Genomic DNA, 12,096 nt, shown 5'->3' on the forward strand with positions numbered 1-12,096 from the left:
CCTGGTGGCAATTTCTAAACTGAGAATACCCTGTCTAGTTGAGCTTTGACACATAAGTTCTTCCTGATAAGGTCAGGTTAGGTTATATTTGCTATTCTGTGAGGGCCTATGTTCCGAACCCGCTTCGGTGCTTTAGGTGCCAAGGATGCAGACATGTTGCAGCACTGTGTAGAAGGGAGATCCCACGATGTAAGACATTTGCAAGAGGGCAAAGTCAGAGGGAGTGTACAATTGGGATAGAGAAAGCACTGTGTGTCAACTGAAAGGCACATGCACTTGGGGATACGAAGTGCCCTGTGAGAAAGAGACAGGTCGAGTGGGGCAGAAAGTTTCCTATGCTGAGGCAGTGGAGAGAGTAGAGGATAGCCCAAGGGTGAGTGAGGCGACTGGGAGCCCCCCAGTGAGTAGGCCTGAAGAGAGAGAGACAGAGAGGATGAGTTTTAGTAAGGTTGGATTTCTCGCATTTATAGTCATGGTGATCAACTACACTGCACTGATGGAGCGGAAATCACAGAAGATAGATGTGGTAGTTGCAGCAGCAGATAAATATTGGTGTGTGAGAGAATTTAGTGCAGAAGATCTACAGCAGTTTTGAGAGAAGGGGTTACATCCTCCCAGGCCAACGGCCTGGTGTAGGATCGTTTAGGGTGGGATGTGTAGGTGAGTTTTTGGGGATAGTGTATAGGTGCAGGGTTAGATGGTGGTGCGATTTAAGTTTTTCCCATTCCCCGTTTCCCTTAATTTGTTTTGTTTTGTCACAATGTGGAATGCACATTCCGCACTGAGAAAGGCAGCAATACAACAAAAAGTGTCTAGTCTACTGGAAATTCACACGAAGAAGAAGAAGAAGAAGGAATACCTGGTGACGGACATACCGTTTGCTTAGACATCACTTCCTGTGAATGGCGGACAAGGAAAAAAGGAAGAAAGTAGAACATATTATGAATAAATATGGAGTGGGGGATTGCAAAAGCCTTCTGGAAGATCTGGTGAAGATCTGGAGAAGATGGTGGATAAGGAAAAAATAAGAAAAGTGGAATATGTTTTGATGGAATATGGAATGGAGGATCGCATAGAACTTTTGGAAGAGCTAGAGAAGGAAACGGAATGTGACGACTGAGTGTGAATTCATTGTGGTGGCAGGTGCAGTGATGACCGCTGAGAAGGAGCTGAGTGTAGAGGGAAGCGGTGTGGTGAGGAGGGTTGGCGTCAAGTGAAAAAAGAGGGATACGTGATCTAGTAGCTCAGAGATGGAACATGACGAGAGTTTGGATGTAGTACCTGCGGAGAGGACCGCCGAGTTCGGGCCTCATCTCCAGGATGAAAAGGATGTTTCTGGTCCAGTGGGAGTGAGGTTTGTGGAGAGAATGGATCCTTGCATTTTGGCAGATCCATATGTGATGTCAGGTTGGGGACTGTTGAGTTGGTGAGAGTAACTTGGAGTGGATAAGTGATGATTTATTGTGTTTCTTCAGTCCAGAGGGAGAGGGCGCTCCGCATCACGCGATTAGGGACAATAAATGTGACTTGCTTTGCTCTCCGGAGCAGGGCGTTGTTGAAAGGAGTGATAACGGTGGTGACATTAAGTGTTGAGGAGGATCAGTGGAAATGGAAGATTCCCAATGTCTGTGATTTATGCCATTTGGTGCGACGCAGATCCGGTGGAGAGCGTGGGGAAACGGAGAAGACATTGTCTGTCCTGCTGAGTTTTGATGTAGAGTCTTTGCCCGACAAGGTGAAGTTAGGAAGTGTAAGTTATCCCATGAGAGCTTTTGTTCCGAAAATACTACGGTGTTTTAGGTGTCAAGTTTATGGGCATGTTGCAGCAGTGTGTAGGAGGGAGATTCCTAGATGTGAGAAGTGTGCAGGAGGGCATGAGACAAAGTAATGTGTAGTATTGGTGGAGAAAGTTGTGTTAGCTGTGGGGGTGCCCATGGGGTTGGAGATCGGAGGTGTCCAATGAAAGAAAGGCAGGTTGAGGTTGCCATGGTTAGAGTAGTACAGAAAGTGTTGTATGCCGAAGCAGTGAAGAGAGTGGTAGAGGAAGATGGGTACAGGGTGAGGGATACTGCGAGGATTCCTGTGGATATGCAGAGACCAAACGAGAGTGATGGGAAGAATATGTGCTTCAATAAGGTGGGCTTTTTAGCATTCATAGCCATGGTTGTCAATTGTACTGCAGAAATGGATCGGAAGTCACAGAAAATAGAGGTTGTGGTGGCTGCGGCAGAGAAGTACTGCAGAACAGTTGCAGGGGGTGTTGAGTGGTAGTGTTCTGTCCCCTCAGACCATTGGTCTGGAGTAGGATTAGATAGGATTAAATAGTGGAATGTTTTTTTTTTAGAGAGGGGTAATAGTTGTCAGGGAAATTTTCATTTTTCCAAATTTGTATTACCATATCAAAAATGTAATGTAGGTAGGTCGTGAATGGCCTCACACACCAGTAAAGTGGGTGGCGGTGTATGCACCTAAAAGTTGGATGCGATGTTCTTCTTCAGTGGGGTTTATCGGCGGTTGGCATCCAATGTTATGGTGCATTACCGCCACCTACTGTACTGGAGTGTGGGCCAGAGAAACGAAATCCTACCTGCCAGCCCCATTTCTCTTTAAAAAAAGATAACAAAATATTTGAGACTGTATCTAATGACGTTCTACTCAGTATACTCTTCAAACTAATTTCCTGTAACCCCTTCTCCCTCAGACTGGATCTCAGCCTCTCTCTTTCCCTCACACTGTATCAGTACATGCACCACTGTCTCTGTTTCCTGGCAATAATGACACTTTCCTGTTGGATGCTTTCCTATCACATTTAAAGTGTTATTCAACCGGCTGTGTCTCACCCTTAATCTTGTAAAAAATAGCCTCCTTGGATGTGATCCGCTAACTAAATGCTAAAGATGAAGAAAAAAAAAAGAATACCTGATGACGTCAATTAGAAGAAGAAGAAGAAGAAGAAGAAGAAGAAGAAGAAGAAGAAGAAGAAGAAGAAGAAGAAGAAGAAGGAGATACAGAGATAAACTTATGCTAAAACGTTTATTATTTTCTACTGAACCATTAAGAAGAAGAAGAAGAAGAAGAAGAAGAAGAAGAAGAAGAAGAAGAAGAAGAAGAAGAAGAAGAAGAAGAAGAAGAAGAAGAAGAAAGCAGAGGGCGCTGTTCTGGATGCGCGTAGCGGATGGACGGAGGAGGCGGCATTCGAGGGTTCGACCAAAGATTTTTTACAACTAAACGAAGATAAACCACACCCTGTCGTTTCCAATGGGAACAAATGAGTCATAGTGGGCAGAACAAGCAAGGAGGTGGGCAGAACCAAGCACGAGCTAGTGAGTTCCTATTGGCGCGTTCTAGCATACATCTGCATATTTCCGTTAGGGAACGCCTGCTCTGTGAAGTGTGTTGTCAAGAACTCAATTCGCAGTTCGCGTTCTAGCATACATCTGCATATTTACGTTAGGGAACCCCTGCTCTGTGAAGTGTGGGTGCAAGAACTCAATTCGCCGTTGCACTCCTAAACAACGCGATTTTTAAAAACTTTTGCTAAGGGTAAAGTCTACAAAACTTAGTCTACTCTGTTCATAACATATTCTAGTTTTGGCAACAAAAAACTGTATTGAAATCAAATGATTCATTAATGAGAAAATTTGCAGAATGTCGGCCAAAATCCATCTCCTTCCATCTTCTCCCACTGCCGGCCAGTGGGCTTCCTCTCACTACCATATTTGGTAGTGAGTGGAAACGACAAGCGGATGCTTCACATTTATGCATTTGGTGAAATATCTGTCTCATTGTTCTATCTGTGGTTCGACTTCAAACTAGGAAGCACAGTGGGGTAACACAGTGCAGCATTTGGTGGATGCCAGGTACAGAAAAAGGCTAGAGAGGCCCAAAGATAGAAAATCATTCATAATGAAAAAAAAAACATTTATACACTCACTAACTGTAAGTCGCTCTGGATAAGAGCGTCTGCTAAATGACGTAAATGTAAAATGTTATGCAGAGGCTGCAAGGCAGATTGGTGGAACTATTAGGCAGAATGATGGAGATAATAGGGTTACTCCTGGAATAAGTGGACCTACTGTAGGAAATGTTGCTTATGTTGGTCCAGACACGGATACGAGACCTATTCAGAAATCTTGTTCTCACAAATGTGTCGTGTCTGTGCCTCGACCTAGGTTGGGCAAAACTAAACATGGCGGTGTTCACCTTAGCAATCTTATTAGGATAAAGACCTCCTCCATTCCTGCCATTATTGAAAGAGATCGTGATACCTCACATCTCAAAATAGGGTTACTTAATGTTAGATCCCTCACTTCAAAGGCAGTCATAGTCAATGAACTAATCACTGATCATAATCTTGATGTGATTGGCCTGACTGAAACATGGCTTAAGCCTGATGAATTTGCTGTGTTAAATGAGGCCTCACCTCCTGGTTACACTAGTGACCATATTCCCCGTGCATCCCGCAAAGGCGGAGGTGTTGCTAACATTTACGATAGCAAATTTCAATTTACCAAAAAAAAAATGGCGTTTTCGTCTTTTGCGCTTCTAGTCATGAAATCTATGCAGCCTACTCAATCACTTTTTATAGCTACTGTTTACAGGCCTCCTGGGCCATATACAGCGTTCCTCTCTGAGTTTCCTGAATTCCTATCAGACCTTGTAGTCATAGCAGATCATATTCTAATTTTTGGTGATTTTAATATTCACATGGAGAAGTCCACAGACCCACTCCAAAAGTCTTTCGGAGCCATCATCGACTCAGTGGGTTTTGTCCAACATGTCTCTGGACCTACTCACTGCCACAGTCATACTCTGGACCTAGTTTTGTCCCATGGAATAAATGTTGTAGATCTTAATGTTTTTCCACAAAATCCTGGACTATCGGACCACCATTTTATTACGTTTGCAATCGCAACAAATAATCTGCTCAGACCCCAACCAAGGAGCATCAAAAGTCGTGCTATAAATTCTCAGACAACACAAAAATTCCTTGATGCCCTTCCAGACTCCTTCTGCCTACCCAAGGACGTCAGAGGACAAAAATCAGTTAACCACTTAACTGAGGAACTCAATTTAACCTTGCGCAATACCCTAGATGCAGTTGCACCCCTAAAAACGAAAAACATTTGTCATAAGAAACTAGCTCCCTGGTATACAGAAAATACCCGAGCTTTGAAGCAAGCTTCCAGGAAATTGGAACGAAATGGCGCCACACCAAACTGGAAGTCTTCCGACTAGCTTGGAAAGACAGTACCGTGCAGTACCGAAGAGCCCTCACTGCTGCTCGATCATCCTACTTTTCCAACTTAATCGAGGAAAATAAGAACAATCCAAAATTTCTTTTTGATACTGTTGCAAAGCTAACTAAAAAGCAGCATTCCCCAAGAGAGGATGGCTTTCACTTCAGCAGTAATAAATTCATGAACTTCTTTGAGGAAAAGATCATGACCATTAGAAAGCAAATTACGGACTCCTCTTTGAATCTGCGTATTCCTCCAGGGCTTAGCTGTCCTGGATCTGCATAGACTCTGCGAGGGCCTGGGATCGGGAGAGACACTTAAGTGTTTTAGTACTATATCTCTTGACACAATGATGAAAATAATCATGGCCTCTAAACCTTCAAGCTGCATACTGGATCCTATTCCTACTAAACTGCTGAAGGAGCTGCTTCCTGTGCTTGGCCCTCCTATGTTGAACATAATAAACAGCTCTCTATCCACCGGATGTGTACCAAACTCACTAAAAGTGGCAGTGATAAAGCCTCTCTTGAAAAAGCCAAACCTTGACCCGGAAAATATAAAAAACTATCGGCCTATATCGAATCTTCCATTCCTCTCAAAAATTTTAGAAAAAGCTGTTGCGCAGCAACCTCACTGCCTTTCTGAAGACAAACAATGTATACGAAATGCTTCAGTCTGGTTTTAGACCCCATCATAGCACTGAGACTGCACTTGTGAAGGTGGTAAATGACCTTTTAATGGCGTCAGACCGAGGCTCTGCATCTGTCCTCGTGCTACTAGACCTTAGTGCTGCCTTTGACACTATCGATCACCACATTCTTTTGGAGAGACTGGAAACCCAAATTGGTCTACACGGACAAGTTCTGGCCTGGTTTAGATCTTACCTGTCGGAAAGATATCAGTTTGTCTCTGTGAATGGTCTGTCCTCCGACAAATCAACTGTACATTTCGGTGTTCCTCAAGGTTCCGTTTAGGACCACTATTGTTTTCACTATATATTTTACCTCTTGGGGATGTTATTCGAAAACATAATGTTAACTTTCACTGCTATGCGGATGACACACAGCTGTACATTTCAATGAAACATGGTGAAGCCCCAAAATTGCCCTCGCTAGAAGCCTGTGTTTCAGACATAAGGAAGTGGATGGCTGAAAACTTTCTACTTTTAAACTCGGACAAAACAGAGATGCTTGTTCTAGGTCCCAAGAAACAAAGAGATCTTCTGTTAAATCTGACAATTCATCTTGATGGTTGTAAAGTCGTCTCAAATAAAACTGTGAAGGACCTCGGCGTTACTCTTGACCCTGATCTCTCTTTTGACGAACATATCAAGACTGTTTCAAGGACAGCTTTTTTCCATCTACGTAACATTGCAAAAATCAGAAATTTTCTGTCCAAAAATGATGCAGAAAAATTAATCCATGCATTTGTTACTTCTAGGTTAGACTACTGCAATGCTCTACTTTCCGGCTACCCGGATAAAGCACTAAATAAACTTCAGTTAGTGCTAAATACGGCTGCTAGAATCCTGACTAGAACCAAGAAATTTGATCATATTACTCCAGTGCTAGCTTCCCTACACTGGCTTCCTGTTAAGGCAAGGGCTGATTTCAAGGTTTTACTGTTAACCTATAAAGCGTTACATGGGCTTGCTCCTACCTATCTTTCCGAGTTGGTCCTGCCGTACATACCAATACGTACGCTACGGTCACAAGACGCAGGCCTCCTAATTGTCCCTAGAATTTCTAAGCAAACAGCGGGAGGCAGGGCTTTCTCCTATAGATCTCCATTTTTATGGAACAGTTTGCCTACCCATGTGAGAGACGCAGACTCGGTCTCAACCTTTAAGTCTTTACTGAAGACTTATCTCTTCAGTAGGTCATATGATTGAGTGTAGTCTGGCCCAGGAGTGTGAAGGTGAACGGAAAGGCTCTGGAGCAACGAACAGCCCTTGCTGTCTCTGCCAGGCCGGTTCCCCTCTCTCCACTGGGGTTCTCTGCCTCTAACCCTGTTACAGGGGCTGAGTCACTGGCTTGCTGGTGCTCTTTCATGCCGTCCCTAGGAGGGGTGCGTCACTTGAGTGGGTTGAGTTACTGACGTGATCTTCCTGTCTGGGTTGGCGCCCCCCTTGGTTTGTGCTGTGGTGGAGACCTCTGTGGGCTATACTCGGCCTTGTCTCAGGATTGTAAGTTGGTGGTTGAGGATATCCCTCTGGTGGTGCGGGGCTGTGCTTTGGCAGAGTGGGTGGGGTTATATCCTTCCTGTTTGGCCCTGTCCGGGGTTTCTTCGGATGGGGCCACAGTGTCTCCGGACCGCTCCTGTCTCAGCCTCCAGTATTTATGCTGCAGTAGTTTATGTGTCGGGGGCTGGGGTTAGTTGGTTATACCTGGAGTACTTCTCCTGTCTTATCCAGTGTCCTGTGTGAATTTAAGTATGCTCTCTCTAATTCTCTCGTTCTCTCTTTCTCTCTGAGAACCTGAGCCCTAGGACCATACGTCAGGACTACCGGGCATGCTGACACCTTGCTGTCCCCAGTCCGCCTGGCCTTGCTGCTATTCCAGTTTCAACTGTTCTGCCCTGCGGTTACGAAACCCCCTACCTGTCCCAGACCTGCTGTTTTCAACTCTTAATGATCGGCTATGAAAAGCCAACTGAGAGACCTGAGCCCTAGGACCATACGTCGGGACTACCGGCCGTGGTGACTCCTTGCTGTCCCCAGTCCGCCTGGCCTTGCTGCTATTCCAGTTTCAACTGTTCTGCCTGCGGTTATGGAACCCCTACCTGTCCCAGACCTGCTGTTTTCAACTCTTAATGATCGGCTATGAAAAGCCAACTGAGATTTATTCCTGATTATTATTTGACCATGCTTGTCACTTATGAACATTTTTGAACATCTTGGCATGGTTCTGTTATAATCTCCACCCGGCACAGCCAGAAGAGGACTGGCCACCCCTCATAGCCTGGTTCCTCTCTAGGTTTCTTCCTAGGTTTTGGCCTTTCTAGGGAGTTTTTCCTAGCCACCGTGCTTCTACACCTGCATTACTAGCTGTTTGGGGTTTTAGGCTGGGTTTCTGTACAGCACTTCGAGATATTAGCTGATGTAAGAAGGGCTATATAAAATAAAATTGATTGATTGATAGACTTTAATAGTTCATCAGATTGAATTCATAGCCTTCATTGGAAAGGTTATCAACCTGACTGCGTTTGTGGAAAGAAGAACTGCCATGTTGAAGATCATTTTGGAAGCAGCAACAAAGTTTTTAGGAGTAACAGATGTTACTGTCGCCATGATTGTTGATGTGTTGACTCCTAATAATACTGATAATGGAGTGTCTCAGTATGATGATAATTAGAGTTATGGTTTTTGTTATCCTTCAGTAGAATGTTAGAAGCCTTATTGCTAACGGTCAGGAGTTTAAGTAATATGTAATTGATTTAGAGATCAAACCTGATGTGATATGTGTTCAAGAAACATGGCTTAGACCACATCTTGATTGTATTATTCCTGGTTATTGCTCAATCAGATCTGATAGATCAATTGGACAGGGTGGTGGGTGTGCTACGTTCATAAGGGAAGGTCTTGTATATCATAATATACCTGTCCCATCTGAATATGAATGTGTGATGGTGGAAATCTACAGTGCAGGTAGTAATATTACGTTTTTACAGCCCTTGTCATCAACTATCTGTAGCGATGTTTGATGAAATATCAGGAGAATTGGGCTCTAGAGAGATATGGTGTGGCAACTTTAATGCACATAATAGTTTATGGGGAAGCACACATACAGATACTAATGGTACTATTGTGGAAGATATGATGGAAACAAGAGCATTGGTATGTCTTAACGATGGATGTGGTACACGAGTTGATGTTGTTAGAGGGGTTACATCCTGCCTCACACTGGCTTCTAATTCTATTGCATCTATGTGTGAATGGAATGTAAGTAATTATTCTACTGTTGGAAGTGATAATTTCCCGATTTCGTGTACCATGAACTTTGATGTTACTATTCCAGATAGAATACCATTCAGAAGATGGTGCTTTCATAAAGCAGACTGGGAAAAGTTTGGTGATCATTGCTTAAAGTCTGTTGGACAGTTGTCTTTAGAGAGGCCGGTTGATGTATGTGCTGCCTCTGTGACCTCTCTGATTTTGAGTTCTGCGAATGTATATGTACCAGTGAGTGACATGGGTGAGAAAAGGAAGGTGGTTCCTTGGTGGACTGAAGAGTGCACTGCGGCTATTCGAGAAAGAAATAGGTCTTACAGTGTTGTGTAGGAATATGACTCCTGAGAATCTAGTTGATTTCCAAAGGAAGAGAGCTTTAGTATGTAGGGTCATTAAGTCTGTCAAGAGAAATGCATGGAGACAGTTCTGCTCTACAATAGGCAGGGAGGGGTACTGAGCTGGGGGATGTATGGTCTATGTTGAAGAAGATGACTGGAAGAAGCAAGTCCACTCGAATTCCAGTTTTGGTTGTGGGTAAAAAATGGCCATAACTGATAAAGAAAAAGCTGACTTGTTGGGGAAGACATTTGCTAAGGTACATAGTGAGGTTACTTTGGATTAAGTATATAAGCAATGCAGGTGTGAGATTTTAAATGCTCATGTTAATGTGTATTAGAAAAGGAATACTGTTGACTCTTCTTTGGATGCTGTTTTTACCATCCATGAGATGCGTTCAGCCTTAATAGGCTGTGGATATACAGCCCCAGGTCATGATCAGTTGTGCTATGTCATGTTTAAGCATCTACCTGATGAGGTCATACATGTTCTCCTGGGATTATTTAATACGATTTGGAGTGAGGGGGTTATACCTTCTGGTTGAAACGTGCAGTAACATTACCTTTTTGTAAAGCCTGGTAAGGACCCTTCATGTGCTGATAGTTATAGACCAATAGCACTGACCTCTAACTTGTGTAAACTGATGGAAAAGATGATTGTCAACAGATTGTCATAGTTCCTGGAACATAGAGGTTTATTGAGTCAATGTCAAAGTGGATTCCGTAAAGCTAGATCTACTTTGGATGCATTAGTAAAGGTGAGCAATGAAGTTGAAAAAACTCTGGTCATGAAATAATTAATGGCTACTGTCTTTTTTGACATTGAAAATGCTTATTACACTATGTGGAGAGAAGGCCTACTGATTAAGATGGAAAGACTTGGTATTGGTGGACGATTATATAACTGGGTTTTGGCCTTCTTATTTAATCGCTCTTTTCGAGTTAAAATAGGATCCATTTTAACTGATGCCTATGGAGTAGACAATGGTATTCCTCAAGGCAGTGCTATCAGTCCTATTTTGTTCAACGTTATGATTAACGATGTGTTTACGAATGTAGGTAGGGGTATTGGGACTTCCCTATATGCTGATGATGGAGCTATTTGAAAGAGGGGAAGGAATGTCTCTCATGTGATCAAATCTATTCAACAAGCTATAGTGGATGTTGAAAGATGGTCGAATGACTGGAGTTTTGAAATCGTCAGTGGCAAAGTCTTGTTGTATGTTCTTCTCGAAGAAGAAAGTTGCTGATAATATACATTTGTTTCTGTATGGACAGCCTATGGGAGGGTTTCTAAGTATAAATATTTGGGTCTATGGTTCAATGAGCGAAATACATGGAAAGATCATGTCATAAATGTTGAAACAAAGTGTAACAAGGTGGTGAATCTTATGCGTTCGGTCTCTGGTTATGAATGGGGTGCTGATAGACAATCGTTTATGGATATTTATAGAGCTCTGATCAGGATGACAATTGATTTTGGGTAAATAGTTTATGGAACAGTGGTGAAGACTTGGCTTCAAAGGCTGAACAGAATCCAGTATATAGCTTTAAGGATATGTATTGGTGCATTTAAATCAACATCTGTATGTGCCTTGCAGGTGAAATGCCTTTGGATATACGGCGTAAAAAATGGTCATTAGCTTATTGGGTTAGGTTGAAAGGCTGTGAGGTTAAGCATCCCACTGTTACTGTTCTAGATGACTGTTGGGAATATACTAGTAGACAAGGCAGTGGTTTTGGTTGGACAGTTGGAAAGCTTGCTGATGAGAGTGGTTTGAGGGAGTTGGAGGTTGGCCCTTCTGTGGTGATAGGGGATGTTCCTCCATGGTTACTCCCAGATCCTGTTGTTGATCTAACCTTGGTAGAGAAAAGGAAATATTGGTCAGAAGTCAGTGATATAGGGAAACTGGTTGACAATTACATTGGTAGAAGTTTTTATGCTTCTTTACTGCTTTTTACAGATGGATCCAAGGACCCAGATAGTGGGCGCACAGGAGCAGGCGTTTACATTCCTGAATTTGATATGTAGAAGACTAACAGATGAACTGTCAGTATACTCAGTTGAACTGTTGGCGATAGTAGTTGCCCTCCAGTGGGTGGAGGACGTTCAACCTGTTAGAATTATAGTATGCGCAGATTCTCTGTCAGTATTGAATAGTCATCTGGTAAATCTAATTTTGGGGATGGGAGAGGGTCTATTAGAAGTTAGTAGGGCTCTTTTTTATTTTCTCAGAAGTACTGAGTCAGCGTCGTCCAGGGTAGGGGAGGGAATGGCCGGCAGGGATGTAGCTCAGTTGATAGAGCATGGCGTTTGCAACGCCAGGGTTGTGGGTTTGATTCCCACAGGGGGTATGAAAAATAATAATGTATGCACTAACTGTAAGTCGCTCTGGATAAGAGCGTCTGCTAAATGACTAAAATGTAAAATGTAAATATTAGGTAGGAGGATTTAGAAATGTTGTAAACCGTGATTGACCACACACTCCAGCACGGTAGGTGGCGGCATGCAGCTTTAACGTTTGTTTGCGAACCTCCCTTATATAATAGAAGAGGAAGGGGTGGCGTCAAT

The sequence above is a fragment of the Coregonus clupeaformis genome, chromosome 33 (assembly GCF_020615455.1).
Source record: "Coregonus clupeaformis isolate EN_2021a chromosome 33, ASM2061545v1, whole genome shotgun sequence".
NCBI classification, from domain to species: domain Eukaryota; kingdom Metazoa; phylum Chordata; class Actinopteri; order Salmoniformes; family Salmonidae; genus Coregonus; species Coregonus clupeaformis.